The following is a 21607-nucleotide window of genomic DNA, read 5'->3' as shown; positions in this document are numbered from 1 at the left end:
TCTGTAGACAGGAGGTTTGTAAAGTGTGTGTATGTGTTCTTTGAGCATTCATTGCAACAGGTCAAATGAGATGCTAATGAGCTCTTTGATGGAACCACACTCATATACTGGTATTATCTGCCAGGGTTTGTGGAATAGGCACTTTGGAACTATGATAATTTATTAGAATTCTAAGATTTTTATCACACTATAATCATAAACATACCCATGTTGACCTGGCACATGGTACAGAGTATTAATGCACCCATAAACATTTAAAAAGAATAATTATGCAGTGTTTGAAATCTACTGCAATAGGTCATAACTACATTTACATGTCAATCCACTTTTTCAAGAGCTTTTTGTGGATTTATAGTATTCCAATGTCGTTTATTTAACAAATGCCCTGATTTCTAGTAGGACTCTCCCAAACCCTGATATTTCATAGTATATCAGTGCCAGTGAATAATTCGACCTAAATTTTCTGAATCTTTTTTTTTTTTTTTAAATGATAGAGTCAAAGGCTGTCCTACTTTTAAGGTTTTGATAACTTGAGAGACTGCCTTTCAGAAGGATTATCTCCTGCTAGCAGTCAGCTGTGACTCTGACAGTTCTCGCTGGATCACACCTTTCTGGTGACAGAAGTCTACCCCATGAGCCCTTCTGGGAGAATGAAATTACCTATGTTAAACCTTCCCAGGGTGCCTCTCCTCTCACAAGTGGAAAAGAATTAAAGACAGGTGAAAACAGAGTTATTAAATACAAGGACTTAGCAGTTAGAATTTGGTTCAGAATTTGGCTCCACAGCTCACAACCCCTGAGCAAGTTACTTCACTCCTGTAACTTGTCTCTCATCTGTCAAGTTCATGGATTTCCTCAAAGATATTTTGTTGTTGATAGTTTGTGATAATATTTGTGTGTGTGTGTGTGTGTGTGTGTGTGTGTGTGTGTAAATGGGGTGTTTAGAAAGCAGAAGATAGTGTAGAATATATAATCACTATTATTTTTACCAATACTAGCAGTATCTATATTGTCAATATTATACTATGCTAATCATTTATTTGTAACTCTGTCCTATGTGGAAAGAAGCATGATACGCAGCGAGGAGGGAGGCAGGGGCAGAGGACTTCGGCTCTTTCCGAAGGGCTTTGAAGTGGGCAGATATGTCTATGTCTTGTCAGGCAGCCTCCGTCCTTGCAGCTCACCTTCCCTTTTAGAATGTGTAGTGGGTAGGAAGGCTGTCCACCTGCTGCAGCTGCTTGGGTTTCATTGGTCCTGTGAGCTTTCTGCTCTCGCCTCTCCTTGCTCTGAAGGCAGCTTCACTGACCTTGAGGGTCCAGGACATAGTGTTGATCCCAGGAAAGACAGTAATAGTTTTGTTGACAGATACTTTTCAACAGCTGTCCAGTATCTGGGAGGTTGAGAGACAGGGGTGGGAGGAGAGTGAGTCAGGGTTAACTCCTTCTTGGCCCTAACAGCATTCTCCTTGTAACAAACCCTTGTGTGCCTCTGATTCTCCTGGGCTTTGAAGACATTTTTAGAAACATAAACCTCTTTGTCATTGTGCTTTACAAAAAGCAAAGTAACATTTCAGATTCAGTAGAGTAAGTGCATGAAGTCAAAGAGCATTGAAAGCACGGTTTCTAAGAAATTAAGTGGGTCCATTGTGGTGACATAAATCTTAAGTGGTCTGGAATTCTTTTATCTCTCACTTACATTCAGATCTACAGAAGACAAGATCTGAGTCTTGAGATTTAGCGTGGGGGGGCCGGGTGGGGGAGAACATAACTTTTAAACATTTTATTCCCGTTTTAATATTAGATGCTACTCACATCTGATTTTATAGTTATTTTCTATTTACTAGTCATAATTTGTGTGGTAGTCTAGCCAAGGGCTCCTTAATAAAAATATTAAAGTATTTTAAATGCATGGCATTTTAAGTGCTAATCCCAAGGGACCTTTTATAATTCTGGTGCTGAGGGACAAGAAGAACAACCGCTTGCAAATTGACTCTGGTTCCAAACTTTGGCTTTTGACTTTGTTATATTTTAAGGACAAGTATATTAAGAATCTCTGAAACAGTGTAGAGAACAAGACATGTAATAATGAGTCATAATAGAATATTAGTCAGTATGCTTCCTATCAAAAGCTCATTGCAGGGCTATAACCATATTTCCTTTGTTTTTCACGTGTTCACTAAGCACTTACTGGAATATAAAACCTAAACATTCTATGTGAATATTTGGCAGTATTTGAGTCCCTGCCCCTGATAATCTGCCACCCAGAGAAGTATCATAGCTCATTTAGAATTAGCTCTATCAAAAGTTGCAGTGGTATAGTCTTAAACAAAAGCAAGAGGTAGGGGTTACTCAGGAGCGATGAGGGACAGTATCAGTATATAGTGCAAACTTTGTTGTTTGGCTTGAGTTTGGTTGCATGCTCTTCCCATTATTAGCTAAAATTTAATCTCTGTGAGCTCTATTTCTCTTTCTCTGAGAAGTACATAGATAAGTTATGTGTGTGTGAAGTCAACAATGTGTGGAACACTTTTGTAGCATGCACAGCACACTGGATACTCAGGACAGGACAGTGTGGTGCAGAGGTAGTTGTGGCAATATAAGTCTTGCTTTGGAGATCACTAGTTATAGAAGGAAGTCCTTCTAAGTGGCGAGATCTGAAGCCTTGGCAAGAAAACCCTAGGACTCTCTAGAAGTTGAAACTTAATCTTAGGGACAGAGTCAATGGAGACTGCATAGATGGTCTTCCAAGCAAAACTCATCTCTAAATATTTCTAAATATAATATCCCTAAATATAATAGCTCATTTGGCTATTATAAGACAAAAGGCATACCAGGGGAGAACTGATGAATAAATAAGAATAAAATGAGGGAGATCATTTGGTTGGTACTGGGGAGCTCATGTTTGCCTTTTCAAGGATTCTCTGGGTGCACAGGGCCTAGACTGTGGGTAAATAAAAAAAACTGCAATTTCAACCATCAGGAGGAATGACTTTGGCTGAGTGTTTTTATATCCAGCACCTTGGCTTGAAAGTTTTTTTAAAGATAAAACTTAGTAAGTTTTGCATAATTGCCTTCCAAAAGTTAATCTGAGTTCCCCTTTGCCCTCTCATATAGCCCACAGGTGATTAGCCATGTGTACTGTTGTCTTATAATTTCACTGTCCCAAGAACAGTATCAAGAGGCAGGCCATAGATCACTGGTTCCGAGTGCAGCTGTCCCTCAGTATGGCTTGTTAGAAACCCAGAAGAGAGAAAATTCTCATTTGGTAGCTCTGAGATGAATTCAGGAAACTGTCTGAGTTTGAAAGTTCCCCAGATGATTGTAGGTCAGCCCTGCTTGACAGCTATTGTGTGAGGTTTTAAAGTTGTTGAATAAACCTGCTCTTCTTAACCTTAAACCTGAAGCATCGTTGGGCTCCAAGTAGCTGTCCGTGGGTATTTAGTGTGAAGAGCTAAAGAGCAGAGGGAAACAGCAAACTTTAGGAAAAAGCCAGCACTAAATCTTGAGTGATTTTTGAAAGAAGGATTTCTTCTAGTCTAGCTAGAGGCGGGGCTGCAAGCCCAGTTTAGCGCCTTCCTTGATTGATTGCCCTGTAACTTGAGGCCTGGCTTTGACCTGCAGGTCAGAACATTGGGTTTTACCAAGGTTAGAAATTATTAAAATACTCTTGTGGAGAATGCAGTGGTTTCCAGAGTTTCAGGTTTATAGTGAGAGAATTAGGGTCCCAATTCCAAAGTTAGTATATAATTATTGGGACCAAAGAAGGGCAAGAAAGAAGAGAAAAATTTTTAACTTGGTAAAACCCTCACTTATTTATTTATTCATTTATTTATTTATTTTTACTATTTTATTTTTCTTGAAACAAGTTCTCATGTATCCCTATCTGGCCTTCATACATTATGTAGCTGAGGGGTGACCTTTAACTCCTTATCCTCTGATTACACTTCCTGGGTATGGGGTTTATTGGGGTGGTCCCTCATGCTAAGATCACAATGACCCATCCAATTTTGTATGTTATGGCAAGATACATAATTCTATATAAACACTGTGTGCTTGATGGTGTTTTGTTTATGTTTCCAAAATGATAGCTGTCAGAGTTGTGTACCAGCTTAGTTAAAGGCTCAAGAAACAATGAAAGGATAATGTAACATATACATACAGAGCAAACGAAAAACTTCATAGACATTAGAACTACAACCATGCGCACAATGAGCATGTCTTAAAGAATGGAAGAGCCGCATAAGAAAGCTCCCATGTCTATCTCCTACTATAGTAGGAGGGATTCTTCCTTGTGAGTTAAATTTTACTTGTGCATTTGAGTTTGGAATATTTTATATTTTAAAGTAATTTGGACACATACATACTCACAAACACATCTCCTGGATGCGGGGGTTATGGAGGTGCTCCACCATGCAAAAAAAAATCTCACTTTCATATGCTATGCCAAGGTCCATAATTTTACATAAGTAGCAAATAAATGATGATGTTTTATGCATGCTTCTGAAATGATAGCTGTAGGGGATTTGTCCATGATCACCCAAGAAGCTTACCAAGAAAACCAAGATCGAGTGTAACTCTACTCCCCAACTCTCTCAGAGATCATTACAGTTTATGTTAAAAGTGGTTTTGGAGCTAACTGTTATAAATTCCTTCAACACATCACAACAAAACAAAATAATTACTAAGAAGATATTTTTAAGGCAGCCTTCATAATTTCCAAACTCCATCATTTCTAGAAAAAATAATTTGGGGGCTGCAGTGGGGTGAGCAATGTTCATTTTCTCCTTTTCCTTTGAGTAGTCTTTACCTGCCCCCCCCCTCAAAATGAATGCTGTCTATCTGGACTATGGAGATTAGGTCTGGATCTGGGTAGCTTTTCCAGAGACATCTGGAGGGAGCAGTGGATGAAACAGGTGTGCAATGTTAAGTGAGGTCATGCTTGCTGCCACTAGGTGCCTCCCATGTGACAGGATTCTATTTTTAAAGGAGACAATTGGTGAATGACTCAGGAAGACTTTCCAAAGCCAAATGGTAGCTCAGAGGAACAGAACTGGCTGTATTAACTGGGGAGAAAGTGCTCCAGGCTGCCCATTTTTCTGCATCTATTTCTGGCAGTTGGGTAGTGCATTGGTAAGCCCTGCTAACAGCTTTCTCTCGTGGCAAAGAGAAGCTTCCAGTTAATCGTCCTTTCTCTTCCCTGCTCAGAAAAGAAGTGCATTGAGAAACGATGAACACTGAATAATACTCCATCTTAAAAAAATACTCTTCTTTGATATTCACATAAAGAGATGATACAAGGATGAGGGTTTCCAACTGGGTTGTATAGCAGATTGTTTCTATGAGGAGGTGAACAACTCTGAGGGAGTATCTGAGAGTAAGAGGCTTGCTGGTTTTCACATGGCAGCTCCTTTGGTAGCAAGCAGGACTACCAGCAAGCTCAACAGCACAGTGTCTCAGCAAGGGTCTGGGGCAGGGGCATAGAAAAGGTCATCTGTGTCTTGCTTTCAAAGAAGTAAAAGAGAAAAGCTGAAAAGCAGGAAGTTCCTAACTCTAGCTGTAGGAAGTGCCTGTTTCCTAACTCTAGCTGTAGGAAGTACCTGTTTCCAAGCACCAAGACTTAAGGGCTGGGAGTATGTGGGGGAGGGGAGGCTCTTAATTTAGGCCCAGAGTCACCGTTATGTATTAAGTGCCTGTAGACTTCTGTCTAAATTTTAATAAGCTACCTATATGTTTGCCTGGGTTGATTGAATCCACCTGAATAATTTCCTGCCGATTTCAGTAGCATTAATCATGTGTATTGTTTCTCGACACTTACTAATATGGAATAGGGCACGGACTAAACCTTTTTTTTTCTTCATTTTCTTTCTTTTCATTTTTCTTCCCTACTCCCATCACAGAATGCTCATAGGTATTCATATGGGTAATGGACCTTCGAGAGGAGAATATGTATTTATATTTTAGATGGCCAGGATCTATACCTCATCCTACTGAAAGGATTAATTGAATAATCTAATTAGATGGGAGCAATCACAAGTTTCCTCACATGGCTCCCATCAAGACACACCAAGGTCACAGCATTCCACACTTTCCAGATGGAGAAACTGATTGAGCTCAGAGGGACCAAAACACTTTCCACCAAGGCACAAAGTAATAATGGTGGCTTCAAAATTCAAATCCATGTCTGCACTATTCTTACATCATTCTGTGTAAGAATAACTTTTTCTGCCACTAATAGACACTGTGCAATTGTTTGGGGGCCCCAGATGTGTTCATTTGTACCTACACACATAAATATTCCTTATTTTGTATTTAATGAATAAAACTGTTCATTCCTGATTTTACTCATAGAAAATTATTCTATGAAGAATACTTAGTATGTAGCAAATTCTGGATGATTCACCCTGATGTGACGGTGTGGTACTACACCAGAATTCAATAGTCTTTAAACATTGCTGTAAGATCTTTGCCTTTATTTGCAAGGTTAAGATAAGGACATTTGATCCTTCTTGTGACGTCTGTATCCAGGGATGCTGGGAAAGTGCTTTGGACTCACATGAAAACTAAACAAACCTGTTGTGGTGAAAACCATCCCATAATTTTATCAAGGGACCAATTTTTGCCAATTTACCAAACTGGTAAACTTAAGAGTCATGAAAAAATGCATATAAAAAGAGGGATTAGCATCTGAATGTGCCTGTAGAAATGCCCCATATGGGAAAAAGGTCTTAGTGGTTTTATTGTAGTGAAAAAAGCCAAGGAAGGATTATTTCTATATAAAATCTCTCACCTAACTAGGACCACCTAGTATACAGTCATGTTCCATAAAGCAGAGATGTCTCAAAGCCCTTTCCAAAACAAAAGTCACATTGCTCACTCTCTTCTAATTAGAAGGCACCATCGATTCTTCACTGATGGTGGTGAGGGCAGGGGACCTGCATGCTGCCCTCTTTGAAATGTTCAGGCCAAGCTGCTGCTTGGCCCATCAGCTCTTCCACAATCTTTCTCCTGCTTCCTGGTTTATAAAGTGATCATTTCAATATCTAAGAAGTGCACTTCTCAAGGAGCTGTCTCTGCACACGTTGATTCCTGATATCTGTAACTGGTGAAACAGAAGGACTTGTAGTTACTGTGTGTTTCTTGCCATAATGTGTCTCAGGGATTACCAGCAGCCAGTGAAGTCAAGGTTATTCTTAAAAGAATTCTTAATTGCTCGATTCTTAAGGTAGCTGTGAGAACTTTTAGTTTCCACTGTACACTTTGAAAACTACCAGGAGCAACGCACATGTATATACTTCGTCAGTTTATCCTCAGGCTTTCAAAAGCATACCACTGGCTCACACATTAAGGGTGTCTCTTTAACACCACCCAGCAAAGCATCTGTTTGCAACATTATTGTTAATAGCTAAATTGTATGCATGTTGTATTTCGTGTGTCAAAAGTTAACTTCATGTATATATTTTAAATGCCAAACTGACTTCTGCTTTGAGATGGGTTTTACAGTTTTGCGGAGGAAAGTCTCCTACCGGCCCCTCTCATACCCCGTACACTATGTTTGTGTGTTTGTGTGGGTGGGTGGTTCTCTGCGTATATGAGTACATGAATATGAATATGTAGATTTACCCAATTGCTAACATTTTTACCATATCTTCTTTCTCTACATTTGTATACAAAGTTGTATCCATATACATACACACATAGTTGAGTATATGTTTAACATAACTATTGGCAACTAGCATAATCAACATTTATGGTCAATAATACACTTGGCATCATCTGGGACCTGGTTAATTTCAAGTTGTGGGCATCTTGATACTTCGTCTCTAGTACTTTAACTTCTAACTTCTGAACAAATGGGACACTTCTACATAACCATAATATCATTGTGGTGTGCATGAAATGAAACTCATTTAAATTTCTCCAATTAGTTCAAGAGTGCCTTTGAGCACTGATTTTGAAAAACCCAGAGTCAGATAGGAGACAACACATCACATTTACTAAGCAGATATCTTTAACTTTCTTTCCCTCAGTGGAATTCCCTCATAGCTTGCATCCTTCATGATGATGGCATTTTCTCCTTTTACATATGTACACACACACACACACACACACACACACACACACACACACACACACATGCATGTGTGTGCATGCACACACACACAAATGTACACACACACAGATAATTATTTCTAAGAGAATTCTGAAACATATTATAGAGAAAGAAGATATGAAGAAGTTATACTGGAATCTTTGAAGAAGAAAACCAGAATCCAGATAAGTTGCCTTGTTGAATGTTCCATAGTATTCATATGACTTGATTCGGGTTAAGCCTGTTTTGACAAGAGTGTCCCAGATGTGATGTGGGAACCCACTGGTGAATTCAGCAGAGCCCCTGCTGTTTTCATCCATCTAGCTTCCATCCATTAGACTCTCTCGAGTTAAGACATTTAAGACATTAATCATATATTCTATTACATATGAGGGGGTATGGAGAACATGTAGAATATTCCATTATGAAAGCTGTATTTTTTTTTTTTTTTAGGCTGGCCACAGGTTGCAACTCAGGGAAGTAGTGGAATGAGAATCAAGGTATTCTCAGGTCTGTAGGCCTCAGTAGTAGAAAATTCAAACTGTGGGGGCTAACACGGTGGTCAAAGCAGAACTTGCTCAAAGGGGCACTGGTGCTGCGAGGCAGCTAAGGTGGCTGTGACTTAAAACTCAGCCATTCCTGGATGTTGTGCACATGCAGTCTCTGAATTCTTTGCTAGGGCTTGTCTGTGTTGTTCCACAGAAGTAAATAAAAAATAAATTAAAAAAGAGAACAGAACTCGAAAAGCTTTTGGACAGAAAATAGCACCGAGAGAAACAATATTTTGATGAGTTAGTGCTAGATGAATTAGAAACATGTGGACTGAATTTCCCTGGAAATACAAATGGATTGAATAATTAATGGAAAAAGCACTTGGCAAATGTACTTGAGGTTTTTATTGAACCCAAACCAAAACATTTGAAAATATTTTGAAATATGTGAAAAGTACAATATACATCTGCCTTTGCCCAACCCTGGGCAGGATACAGGAAATATTATTTTTATTTAACATTTATGTGATAGCTGCAGTGTGCCTCAATCCTGAAGTATTTCTTACAAGATCCCTGTGGTCTAGATCATAATTATCATTTTCATTTGGGGAAAGAAATTTAGCAGCACTCACAGCACTGGTGTGCGTTGTTTGGAGGGTTAACTGGTAGGTTGATTGGGCCTGGAGGTACAAGCTCTGATCCAACTCTTGTATTTAATTCTTGAAGGATAAACCAATTGTCTATCTTCTAGGTAGAGTTTTATCATTTTAGACTTTCCAGTTTCCCTCTGAATACATTTCAGTGTAGACACTGTTTTGCCAGTTGTTATTATTCTGCCCCCTTCCTTGGTGACTGTTTGCCAGGTAGATCTGTGCTGGGCAGAATGAGGACTTTTCAAAGATGTACATGTTTAAACCCTACAGCCTGTGGGTGTGTTGTAGCACGTGGTACAGGGAGACTAAGGCAACATTTGGAATTAACCTAATTAATTGACCTTGAATTGAGAGGATTTTTTCTTGTTATGGAAATACAAGGATCCACAGAGGTAAAAGAAGGAGGCAGGAGAAAAGGAGAATGAAATCTCATGACAGAAGCAAACTCCATTATTGTGATGTGAGAAGGACTCAGCTGGTGTTATCTTCTTTGATGATGGGGAACATCCAGCTCAGGAATGTGGTAAAGCTAGGTGCCTAAAAGTACAGGTTCGCTGGCCCCTTGAGTTCAGATCTGTGGGAATATATATATCATCTATTCTCTTTCCTTCTTTCTCTCTCTCTATCATCTGTCTATCTATCTATCTATCTATCTATCTATCTATCTATCTATCTATCTACCTACCTACCTATCTATATCATCATCATCATCATCATCATCATCATCATCATCATCATCATCATCATTATCATTTATTGACATCTACCTACCTGCATATATACATAACTATTCTATCTGTCTGTCTGGCTTCTATCTATCTTTTATCTCTCTCCCTCTCAATGTTTCTCTCTCTCTTACACATATACTGGTACAGACAGATATTCTTATTCATTGAAGCCACTCTTTGTATTGTACCTGTCCCTTGTAAATATAAGTTGGCAAGTTTCTTGGAACTAATTACATCATTTTCTGTCTTTTAATTTATATTTCTGTTATTCTATTTTTACTTGTGTGTGTGTGTGTATGATATGTGCACATCTAGGTGAATGTGAGCATTTATGTGTGTGTCTCTGTTTCCCAAGTGTGGTAATGTACAAGTGTTGGGATGACAGTATTGTACCATTATACTTTTTTATGCAATGCTTGGGATGTAAATCCAATGCCCTTTGCATGTTAAGCAAGCCCTCTACCAACTGAGCCACATCCCCAGCTCTGTTTAATCACATTTTCCATTCCTTTTGCCCTATACTAAATTTAAGAGCTGTGCAACTTATATTATTTTGGTGATAATTTTACATTAAAATAAACTAATTTTTATTGACAGTCACATACATATAGAAAAATCACAACATTATGCAATTATATAAATTATCATAAAAACTAGTCCAAGCATATAACAGTAACCACAACCCTGGTCAAAAATTATATTATTATGTGCACTCCAGCTTCCCCTTATATCTTTGCCTGCCATTAACTTTTCCCTCCTCCCCAAAGGTAACCATTCTCATGACTTTTAATAAACCAATAAATTGGTTTTGCTAGCTTTAGCACATTTTAAAAATGGGTTCACAGAGTATATGCTCCTTCTGAGATTCATCTACTTTGCTGTGAATTGCTGTTCTCCTGGCTGGATAGTGTGATACATTCATTCAGATAAATGCCCACAAGAGTTCAGAGAAACACAAGTCACCCATATCAAGTTGGATACAAAGTAATAGTTCATCAACAATACATATTGGCACATCCATATCTCTATACCTTTACCATATAGAAATGTACTAGATGAACATATTGGCACATCCATACCTCTATACCTTTACCATATAGAAATAACAAGATGTGCTCAACATCTTCATAAAAAAAAGAAGGACTTGAGGCATTTTAATGTTTTTGTGTTCTTATTGCCTGAAATTTTAGTTCCAAATTGTTTTGATTCCACATTGTTCATTATCATTATTAATGGGCATCAAACATTTAGATTTAGCAATATATTGATTAATTTTTTGCTTATTGGCATATAACATCTGATTTGTGTGTTTGTAGAAGAAAGATTCTGTCACTGAGCTAATCCCTGAACCTTCCTAAGTCTTTCCCTTCCCTCCCTCCCTCTCTCCCTCCCTTCCATCCTCCCCTCCCTCTTTCCTTCCTTCCTTCCTTCCTTCCTTCCTTCCTTCCTCTCTCTGTTTCTCTCTCTCTCTCTCTCTCTCTCTCTCTCTCTCTCTCTCTCTCTCTCTCTCTCTCTCCTCTCTCTCTCTCTCTTATTTGACACTAGGAATTGCTGAGTTACTCAGGCTAGCCTTAACTTGTGTGTTCCAGGCAGGCCTTTGATTTGTAACACCATGCCTTATCTTTATATATCCTATTTCTTTAAATATTGAATCTCCTAAGTTCTGTAGATCAGCTGCCAGAGTCTTGCTCATGCTAACTAAGAGCTCTGACTCTGACATTTCCAACCCTATATTTTCTTTTTGTTAAAGGACACTAAAGCACACCTCCTAGAAAGATGTTTCTCTTAGTAAGGAATGCAGAATTCTGATGGTACCTTTGCATGCCTGAAAATGCTGTCATTCATGTTCTTGCAAGATGGTTATTATTTATAGAATTAGGAACAATTTTCATCACCTTCTATATACACGAGAATTTGTTTTTTCTTCGTATTCTTGCCAGAATTTGTCCTTTTTGGTGACAGCCAGTCCAGCTGATGTCTCTCTGTGGCTTCATTACATTATATTCTTAAACTTATTATATTATATTCTTTAAAGTTAAGTTTATGTCATGGAAGATAATTCTTTATCAGATGAATAGCTTGAACTTCCCCCCCTTTTTATAAGTTACCTATTCATATGTTTGCTTTTGTTTCCTGTGTGTTTGGGGTATTAGCCAAACAATATTTACTTATCCTGATGAAATAGTATATTTATTCTCTGGTTTCTTCTTATACTTTCAGCTTCATGTCTTATATGGATTTTTAATCCATTTTGAGTACTTTTTATAAGATAAGTTATAAGTAGTCACCAAATTTCCCTGTTCTATGTCTGAGCATCCAGTCTTCTCAGCACCATTTATGGAAAACTGTCCTTTCTCCATTTTTGTTGATGGCAAATTAGTCAAAAATACATTGCAAATCAATGGACTCATTCTTAATGTTCTATTGCTCTGTGTGTTTTTAATATCAGTATTGCCCTGGTTTTTGTTTTTGTTGTGATTGTTGTTTGTATTTAGGATTTTGTCAGAACTCTATGTATATTAGCCTTGTGTTCTACCCCTAAACTATATTCCTAGCTCACCATACTCTTGATGACCATAGTTATATAGTGCATTTTAAAGTCAGATAGTTTGACAAGTCTAACTTTATACTTTTGTTCCCTTGAGATTCCTTTGGCGTTGGTCTTTTGTGCTTTCTCATGGAATTTATAATTGTCATTTCTAGTTTTATAAAAAGCGGTTATTAGTATTTTAATGTGAGGTACACTGGGGATGGGTATTTAAACAATATAAATTCTTCTAATACATAATTATAGAAGGTCTTTTTATTTATTTACTTTTAAAGATATTAATTAATTAGTTTGCCTATGTGCCTGTATGAGCTTATGTGCACTATGTGCAGGTGCCCTTGTTGGTCAAAGTGTGCCAGATCCCCTGGAGCTAGAGTTACAGATAGCTGAGAGTCTCAAATGAAGGATGGGAATTAAATCATGGTCTTTCTACAAGAGCCATGGGTGCTGTTACCTTCTGAGCTGTCTTTCCAGGTACTCTTTTTCGTTCTTGTGTCTTCTTCAATTTTTCAGTGTGAATTTCAATATAGATATTTCACTTAATTTCTTATTTCATAAACTTATTTCTATGTTTTATATCTGTTGTGAATGGAACTGCTTTTATAATTTTTTTCTTACTGAGTTTAATCACTGGTATATAAAACTTTCCAGTAAATTTACCTTATATTCTTCCACTGTACTTATGGGTACATCCCTAGTGTCATCCCTAGGTTCTTCTCTGTACATAATCACATCCTTTGCAAACATTGATAATTTGATGTTATCACTTTCCATTTGAATGTTTTTTATTTCCTTCCTATTGCTTAAGACTTTTCATAGTGTATTGGGCAAAAGCCATGAGAATAGACATCTTTGCCTTATTCTAGAAACTAGAAGCTTTCCCCCCATTTAATGCAGCATGTTTGTCAAATGCTGTGTTGAAGCATCTTCCTCTACATTATGGTGCAGAAGTTTCTCTTGGATCAACACGCTACATCGTAGAGAGAAAGTTCTTAAGACACAGGATGTATAAAGGAAGTGAAATAATAGTCTTTTAGGATAGATGTAAAACAAAGGTACATTGTTAGAAGAGATGAAATACTCCATCCTTCAGGGAAGCTCATTAACACAATGACACAAAATAGCTTCAGGCAGTCCCTGAAACAAGATTCACTAGATCCCTCCACCAAAGTATATAAGCAATGAAGACTGTTGAGAGTCACTCTCAGACAAACTGAGCTGCATAGAGGAGGCTCAGACTAAGTGTCCTGGAGCAAGTGAGGACCAGCCAAACAGTTGTGTGCTTATTACTACCTCCTTCTTAAATTTAGCAGTAATAATGGCAATCCTCTAAGACAATTAAACCAAAACTTCTTTCTCGTTCATTCTATGAGGTCAGCATGGCCTTGATATTTATATTGAACCAGAATACAACATAAAAGGAAAGCATAGACCTGTAAAATTAATGAACATTGATGCAGGTGCTCTAACAAGCCCAGGGTCACAGGATCCCAGAATCACAGGATCACAGAGACAGCTTGACTCTGAGGAGTTCTGACACAACCACGATCACAGGAAGGACTGGTTCCAGTCAGATTTAGCAAGGGCAGGTAGCACTAGAGATAACCAGATGGAGGGGGGGCAAGCGTAAGAAAATAAACAACACAAACCAAGGTTACGTGGCATCATCAGAATCAAATTTTCCCACGATAGCAAGTCCTGGAAACACCATCACACCGGAAAAGCAAGATTCAGATATACAATCACTTATCATGATGATGATACAGGACTTTAAGAAAGACATAAATAGTACTCTCAAAGAAATACAGGAGAACACAGGTAAAGAGCTAGAAGCTCTTAAAGAGGAAACACAAAAATCCTTTAAAGAACTACAGGAAAACACAATCAAACAGGTGAAGGAAATGAGCAAAACCATCCAGAATCTAAAAATGGAAATAGAAACAATAAAGAAATCAGAAAGAGAGACAACCCTGGAGATACAAAACATAGGAAAGAAATCAGGAGTCATAGATGCAAGCATCATCAACAGAATACAAGAGATAGAAGAGAGAATCTCAGGGGCAGAAAACACCATAGAAAACATTGACACAACAGTCAAAGAAAATGCAAAAAGCAAAAAGCTCCTAACCCAAAACATCCAGGAAATCCAGAATGCAATGAGAAGACCAAACCTAAGGATAATAGGTATAGAAGAGAGTGAAGACTCCCAATGTAATGGGCCAATAAATATCTTCAACAAAATTATAGAAGAAAACTTCCCTAAAGAAAGAGATGCCCATGAACATACAAGAAGCCTACAGAACTCCAAATAGACTGGACCAGAAAAGAAATTCCTCCTGTCACATAATGATAAGAACATCAAATGCACTAAACAAAGAAAGAATTTTAAAAACAGTAAGGGAAAAAAGGCAAGTAACATATAAAGGCAGGCCTATCAGAATTACACCAGACTTCTCACCAGAGACTATGAAAGCTAGAAGATCCTGGGCAGATGTCATACAGACCCTACAAGAACACAAATGCCAGCCCAGACTACTATACTCAGTAAAACTCTCAATTACCATAGATGGAGAAAACAAGTCATTCTCAATAAGTTCTAATGAATCAAATTCAAAATTATATTTTAAAAAGCAGTCAGTCTAGTCATAGAGCAGCAAGGATAATTCACCATATGCAAATCAAGAAATGCATTCTATTATATCAACAAAAATGAACAAAAAAATCATATACTAATTTCAATAGATTCAGAAAAGGCATTCAATAAAATCCAATATTGCTTCATAAAACCTGAACAAAATACAAACCGTATGACACTGTTTCTGGAAAGAGGAAAGTGAGTATCTGTTCAGCCCAGATTGAAAATGGACAGCAGACCAAAGTATGAATTACATTATAAGAATGTTGAACTTCTTCTCTGTCATAAGGCTTCTGAAATATCAGTGATTCAACTTTACTATTCATTATTGGTCTGTTAGGATTTTCCTATGTCTTTGTAGGTCAGTTTTGGTTGGTTGTAAATATGTATAAAAATAATCATTTCTTCAGTGTCTCCCAGTTCCAATAGTTTAATTGACTGTAATTGTTAACCCTTTTTCCTTTGGTGGTATCTGTTATAATGTCTCTTTGAGCTCTGTTTTCATATGTGCATTTTTTTTCTTAGTTTGGGCACAGTTTTTATTTCATTTAACTTCTATGCAACAAATTTTTCATTTCATTGAACATTTGTATTTTTTATAGTTTGTATTTCACTTATTTCTATTCTTTGTTATTTAAAAAAATCTACTTATTTTGATTTTTTGTTTGATCTCTCCTTTCTAGATCTTTAAAATATAAACCCTGCATGGCAGTGCATATCTGTAATCCCAGAAAATTAGAGAGAAAGTCAGGAGAATCTGGAGTGCCATTCTTGTCTGCATAACAAGTTCAGGCTAGCACTGGCTAGATGAGACTGTCTAAAATGGGTTGTTAGGTTGCATATTAGAAATCTTCCTATATTTTTGATATGAGCATCTATTGTTATAAATTTCCCTTCAGTATTGATTTTGCTGTATCCTGTAGGTTTTGTTATGTTGTTCTCACTTTTCATTTGTTTCAACAATCATTTAATTTCTCTTTTGATATTTTTTATGACCAACAATTTGCATATTAGCATGTTGTTAAGACTTAACAAGTCTTATGAATTTTTCCTTTTCATTTCTTGTTTTATTCCATATAGTCAGAAAAGATATACAATATAATTTTGATTGCTTTGAATTTTCTGGAATTCATTTGCCCCATTAATTCATGGTCTACCCCACAGAAAGTTTCATGTGCTGATGAGAATTCATTCTTCAGCTGTTGGAGGAACTGTTTTGTATGTGTGTTTTAGACTGCTTTTCTCTATAATACAGCTTAATCCTGTTGATTGGGGACAGTCTGGTATTGAGGTTTGTTCTGTTGCTATGTATTTTAATCCTAAATATTGGCCCTGCTTGCCTCAGAGATGGGAGAAAATCCTTGTGTACATCAAGTGATACTATATGACTTTGCTCCTTACTTTAAAACTATTGGTTGAGTAATGAAGCTTACAGCTTAGTTGGGCACAAGAGAAGTGGATTGTGTTTTGGTTCCCTGGCTTGGGGTCTGAGGAGGGCCACAAAAGAGGGAAAAGACAAGGTAGAGAGAGGAGAAGATACCATGGGGTGAGTCATGAAAACATGGCCACGAGGGTTGGCCTATTGGAGTTGCTGCCCAGATGGAATATGGGAAGTTATAATAGCTTAAAAGGTAGATATCTGTCCAGATATAGTACATTAAAGGATTATTATGAATATAAGTTACATCTTTTTTCTCTAGGAACTGAATAATCAGGGGCAGGGTAGAAACCCCTGGTTAAGATGAAATGCTACTGCAACAGTCTGGATGACCTGTCTACTAATGAAAATGGTATGTGCAGTTCCACACTTTGTTCCATTTGATATTGTCTCTCCTGTCTTTCACTGACACTGACACAGTGTCAGGATGTAGCCAGGCTGGCCACAAACTTATGCTCCTTGTACTTCTGACTCATAAGCACTGCTGTCTCTTCCTTTAGATTTAATAATATTCATTTTATAAAATTGGCTGCTCAGTTCCTAGTTGTTGTCTCCTAATGGGATTGATCTCTCCACCATCTCATAGTCTCTAAGTCTATACAAGCCTTAGCTAATGCTGGTCTAATGTGGTTTCCCATATTCAGGGAATGCTTCAATTGATGTTTGTCCTTAAAGGTAAGAGCATCTTTATGGGACACAGTGGAACTTTATTTTCAAAACCTTTATTCAGTCTGTATGTTTTAATTTGAGAATTTAGTCCATTTATATTAAAGACTATCATTGATAAATAAGGACTTATTCTTGTGATTTTATTACCTTGATGTACTTTACCATTTCTCATCTTAGTGAAAAAAAGAACACTTAAATATAATAAGTACCTGTTGTCTCTTCTAAATGTTCATTCACTTGACCATAAACTTTGTATTTGCTGTGATTTTTTTTGTAACACCATCTTTAGTACAAAAAGCATTCTGTTGGAATTCTATGTGTCTGGACTTATAGGAATGGTCCTGTATTAAATATTATGCAGGAATACTTTGATTTATCTGGACTTACTCCAGTTTTCAAATTAATTTCTCAGTTCTGAGTAACTCTAGCCATGTGGGTATGTGACAGTCATAGCCACATGATTCCTAAGCCTGGATTTCCAGTTCTCATAGATTTTCCACTGACAGCTCCAAGTAGATTTTTCACTTCCTCCTTACCTACCTCCTCATCTCATGTGGCCTAGACTCTTGGGCTCTCCTGTGTGGGTAATAGGACTATAGTGCTTCAGATTGCCTGAAAGCCCCACGGCTTTTATATCATTTTATCATTTTATATCATTTTTACTTTGATTCAGGAACATCATAGAATCCTCTCATCCTTTTGGGTACCTGGGCATACTCATTCCATGAAGTTGGCTCTGTAACTACTTGTGATTGCCCTATTCAATGAAAAAGAAAATCTACATGTCTAATACAGAAAGGACTGACTGATAAAGAATCTGAGCCCATTTCATCACCTTTCTGGCACTGTGTTCTTCAAAGGTCAAGCATAGTCAATAGTATCTATTTTATAAAATTTTTGTCTTATGGAAATGAAGTCACATATCCCACAATTATTTTTTCCATTATAAAACATTATACAAATATATTACAAAGTTAAATGATGTGCCAGAAAATTCAGACACTTTGGATAATAGTTAAAAAACTACTACACGCATATGTCCATAATGTACTTTTTAGCACCCAAGTGGCTTCACGGATGTTGAGGAAAGAAAGAATAGCTTGCTGAGGGTCTATTTGATGTAGAGAACTGATTGGAAGTGACCCTGCCATAAATCATTTGCATCATTAGAACTGATATTGTAGTGGCATGCAGAACAAATAGGAAATAATAGTTGTTTACCAGGTGAAGATCTCCAAATGAACTTGGGAAGAAATGATGTAAACTAACTGGAGTGAAGGACAGGACTGGATGGGCAAATGAGCCTGGTTAGTATGCAGTAGTGAAGACTATGAAGAAAATTCCAGCTGTGGCCAGTTCTCAGAAGGCCATTGCTATGCTGTGAAGCCATTGAGGACACTCAGGATTGTCTCTCTCTCTCTCTCTCTCTCTCTCTCTCTCTCTCTCTCTCTCCCTCTCTGTCTCTCTCTCTTTGTTTTTGTTGGTGGTGGTGTTTTGTTTTGTTTTGTTTTGATACAGGGTTTCTCTGTGTAGCCCTGGCTGTCCTGGAACTCACTCTGTAGACCGGGCTGGCCTCAAACTCAGAAATTCACCTGCCTCTGCTTCCCAAGTGCAAGGATTAAAGGCGTGTGCCACCACCACCCAGCAGACCCTCAGGATTCTTAACTAGAAGACAGCATGAAGACTTGCCTCCCCTGTCTGTAATCAGCTTAGTGACAGACACATCGTTGCTCTAAGAATATGAGGTTGGCATGGGCAAGCTGGAAGAGTAGCAGGAACATCTGGGTTTCACATTTTCTTAAGAAAAAAAAACTTTAGTTAGGAAAAGGTGGGACATCTTGTGAAATTGGCTCAAGGAAGAGCTATTTTGCTATGATCTCGTATCTTTAGGTATTATGAAGTGACATTATCCTCGAAGAAAAATGTCCATTTTACTGTTGCAACTTTATTTGTGTATTTTATTGATCAAATCAACACCCCTGGGCTAAACACTTTATAAATGATCTATTCATTTGTCAATTTCTGAAGGACTAAAGCTTTGACATAGCCTGTGATAGTAGTATGAGTATCATTGTCCCTAGAGTATGTCGCTGGGAAAAGGCAGGTGCAGAGGGCTCAGGTGACTTGAGTAAGGAGTTCGTGCCATGAGGAGTGAAGTTGTTCTGTGGACTTTCATTGTCACCTTCTGCTCTTTTTGGTGTAAATGTATACTGCTCTTGCTGTTCATTTCTGTTTTGTTCTTATACAAACCAATTGTGAAATTAAAAAAAAAAACTAATGGCAAAACAGTTACTTTCAGACACTAATAGATCTTTAGTAATCTATATTTCTAAGATGATGGTGTCTATTTTCTTATCTGTCTTATCTTTTGTTTCACAGCAGTCAGTCCTACAATCAATTAGCTGATACTTTCACCAACCACTTTCATAGAGTAAGGACACTGGAAGTTTTTTGCAGTCTCTGCTTCCCTTTCTATGAAAATGTGTGGTCCGTAATTTTGCACTAAACTCTAGTACAGAGTCCAGACTCCTGCTAGGCGATATGCTAGCTATCTGGCCTTGGACAGGAAGCTTGCACTTTCTCTAGTTCTCTCCTTGGTGCCTTATAAAGAGCCCTCTTCCTTCCCTCCACTTCCTACCCCACTTGGACTAGATTTTCTTTTGTTTTACCTTTCTATTTAAGAAGAACCTTAGAAGGTAGAAATATGTCCTTTAGTAGTAAGAGAGCTTAATGCCTGTTCAGAGGACCTGAATTCGGTTCATGTCAGTTATCTCACAACTGCCTGTAATCTGATGCCCTCTTCTGGTATTTACAGGCAACTGCAGACATGAGGCACACACACACACACACACACACACACACAAAAGAGAAAGAGAGAAAGAGAGACAAAGAAATAGAGAGAGATAGAGAGACAGACAGAGACAGAGACAGAGCGATAATGAAAAATAAAATCTTTAAAAAAAGAAAAGACTCTGCTCTCTTAAGTATCTCTTGCCTCCTCTAGCACTTGTTGAATGAGGCAAAAAAGGAAGAAAGAATGACACCCCTGAGAATTCAATTGTCATTTGGCTAGACAGTTGAAAACAACACCGCTCCAATATGTCCTGATATGAATGCAAACAAATTTCTAAAATTACCCACCTCAGTCTCTTCATTACACTCGTCCTTTTAAGAAGTGAAATATGTACAGGCCAAGCTAGCTGGCTTCTTGAAGAAATCACTGTGAGCTGTCTCTGAGAAATATTATTTCCATTTCTCCCCTTTCTGGAAGAGAAGCAAAGTTTAGTTTGACTCTGGGCAAATTGTTCTTCCAGGGTTCTAGATTTTAGAACCAGCCAGAATCCACATGACCAGGGTGTATGTATTGCTTCCTTCAAGTCTTAATTCTATAAATAGAACCATTTACCGCTTAGTACAGATCACCAGGAAACATCAACTGCTAAAGCCCATGTGCCAATGAATCATAGGCTTCCCTTCTACTCTGAAAGAATAAACGGTGTCAGTCCCTTTCTCCTCACACTCAGAAGGTCTGGAAGTCCTCTGATTCATCAGAGGGCCACAATTTACTGCTGAGAAGAATCTCCCGGGACATTCATGGAAGGCTTGTCAACAAGGATCACACTTCTCCGATGCTGCTTCTGACGAGCCTGGGTCAAGTCTGGTGGCGTTTGTACTTTGCAGCCATGCTAGGAGGTCATGCCAGGCTTGCACTTTCGAAGCATGCCCCTGGGCCCTGACACTCCAGCCAGAAGTGCTTACCCTCCCTTGCAGTTGTTGGCAAGAAGGAGACAAAAGTAAACACAGCAATTAAATGCACTTGCTCTAAGCCCTTGAGTGAGAAGACAAAGTGAGCTATGGTGCTTGCCTCTGAGTCATGAGTCTGTCACCAGGAGAGCAGCACTACTGTAGGGAGAGCTCTCTGAATTTCCCAGTCTAGAATACTTCCTTGCACCTACAAGACCAGATGCCTTTCCTCCACCCTTCTCTTGGCCTTGACCACTTCCTTATCTCTCCTATCTTTTCAGACCCTTCCTTGGCAGGCTTGTGCAGTTTCATCCTGTGATGCTTTGCAGTTTATGGATGGTATGATCCAGGAAGGGATAATGATATAATGTGCTTCTGTCAGAGACCATTCATGTATTGTTTCTCTAGTCCTTGGGTCACAGCATCCCACCCAGGCTACCAAACACAAAGTATCTCTGAGTTTAAGCCTCAAAATGAATTCCAGATTGTCTATCTTGGTGGTCCAAATATGTAGCATAGTGTGTTAAATATGCATGCACATCAAATAGGTAGGGATTAGAGATGTAGCTCAGTTCATAGGGTGCTCATTTAGCACGCATGGAGCCCTGGGTTC

General features: G+C 38.1%; 1 long non-coding RNA gene across 1 annotated transcript in view; it reads right to left on the bottom strand.

The window, feature by feature from the left end:
* The window catches only part of LOC116094204, a 36775-nt gene extending 16223 nt beyond the window's left edge, over positions 1–20552 (bottom strand). Inside the window, exon 1 of the long non-coding RNA XR_004119995.1 lies at positions 20392–20552. This is a non-coding gene — a long non-coding RNA (uncharacterized LOC116094204). The remainder of the gene's footprint in view (positions 1–20391) is intronic.
* Between the last annotated feature and the right edge of the window lie 1055 nt (positions 20553–21607).

Source organism: Mastomys coucha, unplaced genomic scaffold (genome assembly GCF_008632895.1).
Source record: "Mastomys coucha isolate ucsf_1 unplaced genomic scaffold, UCSF_Mcou_1 pScaffold16, whole genome shotgun sequence".
In the NCBI taxonomy this organism is placed as follows: Eukaryota; Metazoa; Chordata; class Mammalia; order Rodentia; family Muridae; genus Mastomys; species Mastomys coucha.
This window is presented reverse-complemented; position numbering and strand designations above follow the sequence as displayed.